Source organism: Lipotes vexillifer, unplaced genomic scaffold, assembly GCF_000442215.2.
Source record: "Lipotes vexillifer unplaced genomic scaffold, Lipotes_vexillifer_v1.1 scaffold1201, whole genome shotgun sequence".
Taxonomy (NCBI): domain Eukaryota; kingdom Metazoa; phylum Chordata; class Mammalia; order Artiodactyla; family Lipotidae; genus Lipotes; species Lipotes vexillifer.
Window position 1 is genome coordinate 1,023,366 of NW_006783542.1, and position 6,000 is coordinate 1,029,365.

The 6,000-nt window shown below is 58.1% G+C and overlaps 1 non-coding gene across 1 annotated transcript; it reads right to left on the reverse strand.

Moving 5' to 3' along the window:
- Positions 1-5,518: 5,518 nt before the first annotated feature.
- Positions 5,519-5,591, reverse strand: TRNAG-CCC (transfer RNA glycine (anticodon CCC)). Its single transcript has one exon. It is a non-coding gene; the product is annotated as a tRNA-Gly (tRNA).
- Between the last annotated feature and the right edge of the window lie 409 nt (positions 5,592-6,000).

Sequence of the window (6,000 nt, forward strand, 5' to 3'; positions counted from 1 at the left end):
GAGCCTCCTGAGAGCCGTTCTGGGGGGGAAACAGCCCCTCTCCTCTGAAGCTGGATGAGGTCGGGGGCGTGGGGGGCAGGGCTGCCCAGGTCACCACGGGGCGGGGAGGGCAGCTCACATCAGCTACCTCCATGCCTGCCCTGCAGGGGCCGCTCTGGAACCCAGCGCAGCGCCCCCTGGAACCTTGATGCCCAGGATGGGCGTGGGCCCCAGAGCTGAGGCACCGAGCGTCAGGTGCGGCGTCCCTTCCGCCGGCCCTCGCAGCGGCCCCCAGGGCAGGGCGTGAGGCTGGGCAGATGCCCGTGGGTGGGCGGGCCTCACTGTGCCCTCTGCCCTCCCTGGGCTCCAGGGACTGCGGCTTTGGGGGCCAGGGCGCTGCATTCTGGCGGGGGGCTCTGAGGGGACACAGCCCAGGGTCTCTGGGAAAGTGTGAGCATCCCAATCTCAGACCTGAACCTCATCCACCAAACTGAGTCGTGGATCACGGCCCAGATTTTGTGCATTCTATGTTTTAGACCATTATAAGGAGTGAGGCCCAGGGAAACGGTGACCAGTGTCCCCAGGGTGCATGCCGAGGGGGAAGCTCCGCGGCAAAGGGAGCAACCAAGTCCAGCGAGCAGGACGGGGCGGCAGGAGGAGACGGGCCCCTGGAGGGTCCTCTGGGAGCAGGGGCAGTGGGCACCCCGGCTGTGGACCCAGTGTCCAGCGTGGGAGATGCGGCCAGGCAGCGCTTCCCTCCTGCTCCCAGGCAGGACCTGGGCAGACGTCTGGGGGCTGTTAGCCCCCCAACCGCAGGGCAGAATGGGATTATGAATTGGGCAAGGGGTCGGGGGCTTCAGGATTTCAGCAGCGAGCCTCCCAAGGCAGAGGGATGGGAGGCCACCTCTGAGTCTGAACCATCCCCATGCAGAGAGGTGGGGAGGAAACAGGGCCCTTCAGAGGGTCCCCACTTCCCAGGGGGAGGGAGCGGGGAGTCGGCAGTGGGACCGGAGGGCGCACCGCTCAGCCAGTTGCCTTTCCTTTTCCGCAGCCTGCCCTGGCTGCCGCCCCGAGTGTGCAGATGGATTCACCTACCAACAAGCGAAAATTAAACAAGGTCACCTTTTCACCATTGGCTGACCGTGACTCTTGGAACCCTAACTTAGCAGGTGAGCTAGCCCAGGAAGGGGCTGTGTCTCAGCTCCCAGCGGCTCAGAGGTGACGGTGCTTTGTTGCCCAGCCCTCGCCGGGGACTCATTGATCGCCATGAGTCTGCCCACTCCTGGCTGCCCAGTCGCAGCTCTGGTCTCTACATGCCTGTCCCTTTTGAGACCTGCCTCCCTGAGGGGCCTGGAGCTGGATGGGGGCCAGGACATTGTCTGGGGCTCTTGGCGGTTCAGGAGAGCCACGGCAGACCTCTAGACCCGCCGGTGTGTCAGCAAGTCCCAGGCCCCACCCCTGAATTCCCGACTCTTAAATCCAGCTGCCCGGAGACATTTCCACTTTGATGCCCCGTAGGCGTTCCAGCTGCTGCGCTCCCTCCGGACTCTGCTGCCAGCCCCAGACCTGCCCCACCCCCTAGTGCAGTCCCTCAGGCTCCACATCTGCGTTTCTGTGTTCTCTCACACCCAGCTCACTGCTCTCCCTTCTTGGTCCTGCCTTCCACATAGATACAGAGTCTGAGCGCTTTCTCCCACCTGCCCTGGTCCCAGCCCCCATCACCCCTCCCTTGGGTTATTACCGTGCACCCCCTGCCACGCTCCACACCATCCCCCCATCTCTCTAGTCTCAACCCAACGGCCAGGGTGATTCTGTTGAACAAAGCAGACCACCTGCCACTGTTTTACCGGGAACCTACCCAGGGCTCCATCCCTTACAGAGCAAAAGCCAGAGTCCCTACAGCCATCCTTACAGTGGCCTCGCGAGGCTCTCCTGACCTGTGCCCTGACCGCTCTGCCTTCATGGCTGGCCACTCTCCCTGCTCCCCCAACTCCAGGCTCCAGGCCTCCGGGCCGTTCCAGGAACATATCAGGCGTGGTCCTGCCCCAGGGCCTTTGCGAGGGCTGCTCTTCTGGCCTAGAAAGTTCTTTCCCCAGATATCTATAGGGAGGGCTTGCTCCTCACGGCCTCCAGGGCCACTCAGGTTCAGTCAATGAGATTTTTCTCTGACCTCCTGTGTGTACATACATATACATATATATGTGTATATGCATCCACACAAAACTGTACGAGCAGATGCAAAAGGAATTCCTTCACAAGGACACGAAACAATGTCCCGTGAAGGGACCTGTTGATATGTCCACGCTGTGTCTGTAAGCTCTGCCTGAAAGAGCACATTTCACGTAAAAGGTGAATGAATGAAATGTGTGAAAAAGAAAGCACTTATTGATTTCCTGCTGTGGGCCAGGGGCCATTCTAAATTTTTTACGTGAATGAATTCATTTAAACGTCATAACAGTGATAGACACTGTGATTATCATCCCCGAGTTAAAGGAGAATTTAATTTGCTCAAGATTTCTCCTTTATTTATCATTATCCTGTGTTAATTATTTATATCATTTATTATTTATCATTATCATGCTTTCGTTCATTTAATCCTCACAACAGTGATAGGGACAGTCATCCCCTCCACTGTACAGACGGGGAAACGAGCTGAGGGACTTTAACTCGGGAAGGTCGCAGGGCTCGTAAAGCACAAGTGCAGAGGGCCCTGAATTCAGGCGCTTGAAACGTAATGGCTGTGCTGTGCCTTTAACCCCACCTGCACACCCAGGGTGCTCTGCGGCAGGGCAGTGAGAAATGGCCTGACCTCAGGCTTAGTGGCCGGTGCTGCTTCGGGTCCCAGGGCTGCCACCACCTCCGTCCTCTTGCTTCACCCGCTCCCGACGGCCATGGGTGGACAGGCCTATTCTTAGCCTCACCCCCACCCCCGGTCTCTGCGTCCATACCTGGGTCCCTGCTCAGAGAGGCTCGCCTGAGGGTTACACCAGCCCAGTCGTCAAGGGAGATGCTGAGGATGATTTGGGGTTTCCAGTCCCCTCCCATTCAGGGATTTCTATCTGTGGCCCCTGGGGGTGACATAAAGGACTCTCTCTTTCCATTGCTGTCCTATCCCGGCCGTACCTGATGCAGAAAATCTCTTAACCAAGTCCCCACGTAGTTGCCTTTCCACGGAGGCTCCTGAGGTCCACTCTCGGCCACAGGCCTGGAGAAGCTAGCTCTTGGAGCTGGGGCACCCACCCTGGACCCCGACAGCTGCTGAGCCCTCTTGGCCGAGGGTGGGGGGAAGGGGGTTTCTGCTTTCCTGTTGCACCGAGAGAATCAGCCAGGCCTCCTCCCAGCCGCAGGATTGCGCCAGTCGGAAAGGGAAGCCTATGAGTGTATTCTGGAATTTCTGGGACAAGAACCGGTGGTAAGGAAATTCTCTGGAGCTTTTTGAGAGCTGCAGAGGAAAGTAGGAAAAAACGAGGGCTCACGCTTCCTTGGGTTTTGGATATTAGCCCTGGCTTGGAAGCTGCCTGACTTGGCCTTTTAGGCGGCCAGGCCACCGGACAGGTGCCAGGCAAAAGTATCTGCCCCGTGGGCCCCCGTCCCCGGACGCCTACGGAGGGGCCGGGCCACGGTGAACACCAGGGCAGGGCCTGCGCCCGGCGTGGGGCAGGGTCTGGGGGCAGGCGGCAGGGGGGCCGCGGGCAGAGGTTTGTGTGTCCATCCTAGTTCGACAAGCTGAAGTTCCTGAGCTGGGGCTGGCGTCGCTCTCTGAGGGGAATTCTCCTTTCCTCCTGGCCCTTCCAGACGTTAATCCTTGAAGAATCCACGGAGGCCGTGGTCAGCACCGTGCGTCCGCAAGCCATGCTCTGCATCGCGGCCCTGAGGTTCCCCAGGCCGTTCCCTCCCCCGAGCCCCAGGGTCTCTGCTGCGGAGCATTGGGACTGGGAGGAGGGCAAGGCTCGGGGACCTGAGCTCTGGGCTGTGGGTGGCAGGGCCCATGACCGCCACCTGGCCTCCCAGCCTCCTGGGGTGGGATGCCCCCAGCTTTCACTGTTAGAAAGCTGTTAGGACATCAGTGTGGGGAAGGCTCCCCAAGAAGCCGGGGCCCCCTTCCCTGGCAGGGAAGCGTGTGGGGCTCAGGTCCCACTGTTTCCCGTGCCTCAGGGAGAGGGCAGAGCAGAGTCTCCCCCGGGGCCCTCGACGCTAACCTGTCCTCCAAAGCCCTCCCGTGGCTCCTCCCCTCCCCTCCAGCCAGGTGAACCCGCCCCGCTCCACCTGTCCCAGAAGCTGGACCTGGCCAAGGCCGGCCTCTCCAGCATCATCCCCCTGCCGCCCATCATGCCCAGTCTGGACCGCAAGGACAGTGCTAGTCTCTACATCCAGGTACCCACCTTGGCCCATCTGCCGGGGCTGGTCTGCCCCCGAGGAGCCCACCCACCCACCATCCTCTTTTCTCCAGGCCTCCCTCCCCATCTCCCCGGGCTGCCCACCCTCCCCATCTCCCCGGGGTTGGTTCCTGCTGGCACGCAGCCCATGTCCTCCTCTCACGAGGGCTACGTTTCTCTAGTTCCACGACAGCCCCAGTCTCAGGAGGAGACATTCTGGCGATAAACCCACAGATTCTATGGAATTACTGGCCAATAGACTTGGCCAAATCTTCCCGAGAATTTTCAGTTTTAAAGCTGGAAGTTTCCTTGATCGAAAACATTAGAGAACGAATCGCTGACGGTGAGGCCCCCACGGGGCTGTATTTTTTGGCAAGAACTGCCCAGTGCCCAATGCTGCTCTCTGGCCTGCCAGTGGAGCAGGTCCGGGCTTCAGTGAGGTCAAGAAAGGCCAGCGCTTGGGAAGCTGGGAGTGTGGTGGCAGAGCTGGCCTGGCTCCCTTCCCCGTGGGGAGGGGTCTGAGAGGGATGGGGTGCCCCAGGGAGCTGTGCATCCTCTGACACCCCACGTCCCCCACTTGCCAGACCATCCAGGCCTTAGATGATATGTTACAGGCTCTTGTGCTGGAGCGTCTGGAGCCCAGCATGGTCATCCTGCAGAGCTTCCTGGAGGTGAGTGTCCACAGCAGTCAGGGAAATTGAAGTCCTGTGTTAAATCTGGTGTGTTGGGGGAGGAAAGGAACGTTAGGACAGTCTGGGGGCCGCTCCAGCCAAAGGCCATCGGTCCTCAAACCTCCGCAGGTGTGACTGTCACCCGGAGACAGGTTCCTGTGTCTCCCTCTGTCTTCATAGAGTCTCCCGAATATTCTCAGTTATGATAAATTGTCACCCGTAGGGGTGAGTGTGAATTTGAGAAATAGCCCAGAGTCACTTGAAAGCAACTTTCATGAGCAAGTCGGGAATTAATTAGGATAATATAATTTTGGATATAATATTAGGTGTGACTAAAGATAAGGAGACAAGATTGCCCAGATATCTAATTTTTTAAATTAATTAATTTTGGCTGCACTGGGTCTTTGTTGCAGCACCCGAGCTTCTCTAGTTGCGGCACGTGGGCTCAGCAGTTGCGGTGCGCGGGTTTAGTTGTGGTATGTGGGATCTAAGTTTCCCGACCAGGGATCGAACCTGGGCCCCTTGCATTGGGAGTGCAGAGTCTTACCCACTGGACCACCAGGGAAGTCTCTTCCCATATATCTTACTAAAGAACTTTGATGAGGGCCGTACCTAGAGAGGAACTGTGTCCACGTTGGGACATCGTTCTTTTGGAATGTATCATTTCTTGTATTTTTTTCATTTTTAATGATGTTTATTGTTTTCTTTCTAATTTTACAAGCAAAGCATGTTCATTGCAGAAAACTAGAAATACATGAACTCTGCTGCTAGCTGAGGCCTCCCTCCTGTCGTTTCTTTGGCCTACATGCTGCAGCAGGAGACTCCTGCTTGTCTTTAAGGGGGTCGGGGATGTGGACTCATGACTGAGAAGGGAGGGACTTCCTTGGTGGCGCAGTGGTTAAGAATCCACCTGCAAAGGCAGGGGACACGGGTTCGAGCCCTGGTACGGGAAGATCCCACATGCCGCGGAGCAA